Raw genomic sequence first — 2,408 nt, forward strand, 5'->3', positions numbered from 1 at the left:
TGCTTGAAGCGCGTCCACCATAGACCTTGCATGTAAACCTGAGGCTCCTGATGCTGAAATCACGTTCGGTGTGAACGCACCATAAGTCGCCAATGGAACCAGAACCACAGAAACGCGCGTACACCAGCCCTGGAGTTGGCGTGGGGCTGCSCACATTTCCATGTTCAGTTGAGTTTTGATACATACGGAGTTTTGCATGGTTAATGATGTACGCAAGGTTTTTGTGCGTGCGCTCCATTGATACATGAGGCCCCTGATGATGGTGGGGTAGGTGGTAGAACTTGACTTTTCTTGGTTGAAAAGAGCGTCCAGTTTTAAATTTAGCTCAACCTTTAGAAATGCTTTTCAGTCTATATATTATATAAGGCAAAAACAYGTTGCTAAGGTACACCTGTCTGCAATGACTGATGTTTCTAATTGGCTGAAGCTRACCAATGAAAAACAAATAATTCAACTCAGAAATCTAGCCATGATCGTTTACATCGACAGCCACCCCTTCCAATATAACATGCTCGTACCACAACAATCAATCTTCTGAAGCACGATGCTTCTATTCAAAACACCTGATTGCTGTCCCTGCTGTAGGCAATAATGCACCCCTATACCATTGGAGAAGCTGGCTTTTGAACCATGTGCTGAAACCAGGTTCTCATTTTGCACGGGGGATGTGACGTTCATGGTTTTCCAAAATTAATTTCACAGTTTTCCACTTTGCCTCAGTCCATTTTAATAGAGTTTAAGGCCCCCACGTACTCGGGTGTACTTCGCTCCGTGGAGGTCCGTGCAGATTCAATGTGTGCCCAATGCAGCCGTCCACCAGACTGGTCCTCGCAGAGATCCATTTTTTACGTTCACAGTGTCGCACAATAAACTGCCCAGCGAGTTCATGTCAAACTGTTTTGGATGCGACACCAAGCAAGCAAGCAGATAAAGTTGAGAACTGGTGTCCTTTGTGGACGAAATGTAGTCAACATTTGAAGAGTGTCCCGTGGAGGAGATTAGAAAACTATGATTTATCAATGAAGGAATATAAGGACTTTCAGCGAGCAACAAATTTGTGGGAGGAAATAGCTCAGATCCTGGGTAGTTTTTTTCTTTTTTTCTTTTGTTGTTTTAAAAACTAAAATGCAAACTATGTCTTCCTCCTCATCCTTGACACCCTGACTGAAATTGTGAGAAATTAAAAAATTTGTCCAGCGGTCAGTACGCTCGAGTATGAAGTCTCAAATGTCCGCAGAAAATATGCACGGMGTCCGCACAGCTCACGGACCGCACACAATATGGCCGAGTATGTGGGAGCCTTTAGGCTCAAGGAAGACAGCAGCATTTCTGGACGGTATGGCTTTTCTTTGCATGACAGAGCTTCAACCAGCATTTGTGGATGACACAGCAAACTGTGTTTGCAGACAGTGATTTGTGGAAGTGTTTGTATATTCCTGCAACTGGTTTTGATTTGCATTTTATTGTTATATTTATTTTTTCATTTTTGAGTTGGCCATCCTGATCACACACTCCTTGTCAGTTGGTATAATACACCATAAATGTCACTGGGGTGACAGGAGGTAGGAGTTCGTCCTGTAACCAGTGGGTTACTGGTTCAAAATCCCACTACGTCTGTCTCAGTCATCGTGTCCTTGGGCAAGACACTTCAGCTGCCTTGCCTGGTGGTGGTCAGAGGTGGTGGTGCCGGTGCATGGCAGCCTCACCTCAATGGGTGAATGGCTGTAGTGTAAACCACTTTCAGGACATTTTACCATAAAGTTGTTTGCTAACCCCTAATCAAGAGAAAAAAAGAGAACAGGTGTGGAGGTATTTCAAAATGAATGATGGAGCAGAAGAGGGTAATATTGTTTATTACTTCAGTCCAATGGCCGAGTTGAATGCCATAATTATTTTGTTAGATATTTTGCTAACAGACAGACAGCTGACTGTCCTAGTTCACAGCAAAGTTTTAAAATCAGGCATCACTCGATCATTTAGGGATCAATTGAAGCTCCTACATGGCTATGTTGGAAAAATATGCGTTGTTCAAAATGGTATGTCCGAATAAAACAGGAATCCGCTGGATTTCTTCTTAAAACTTTATTTTCAATCTTCTGACTCCAATCAGGTTCATTCAGCTCTCAGCAGCACAGGCCTCAGTCAGACCTTCAGCTGAACCAAAACAAACAGACAAGAGCTCTGCTCTCAGCAGACGCTCTGCAAAACACTGACAACTTCTTTTCTATAATAATGAATTTGAGCTTATAATATTCATCTCTTCCTGGTTACACCCTTGGAGGTGTTACCTTTACATCAGACGTCAGAACGTCACTCAGTTTTGTTTAGGCTAAAGAAAGAACACTTGATAAGACACACCAACTCTTCATCTGTTTTAACCTTACAGGCTGAAATGATCAGAACATATA

General features: G+C 42.8%; 1 protein-coding gene across 2 annotated transcripts in view; it reads right to left on the reverse strand.

The window, feature by feature from the left end:
* wdfy1 (WD repeat and FYVE domain containing 1) overlaps nt 1-2,408 on the reverse strand; it is a 51,079-nt gene that overhangs the window by 43,417 nt on the left and 5,254 nt on the right. The window lies entirely within an intron of this gene.

The sequence above is a fragment of the Austrofundulus limnaeus genome, unplaced genomic scaffold (genome assembly GCF_001266775.1).
Source record: "Austrofundulus limnaeus strain Quisiro unplaced genomic scaffold, Austrofundulus_limnaeus-1.0 Scaffold543, whole genome shotgun sequence".
In the NCBI taxonomy this organism is placed as follows: domain Eukaryota; kingdom Metazoa; phylum Chordata; class Actinopteri; order Cyprinodontiformes; family Rivulidae; genus Austrofundulus; species Austrofundulus limnaeus.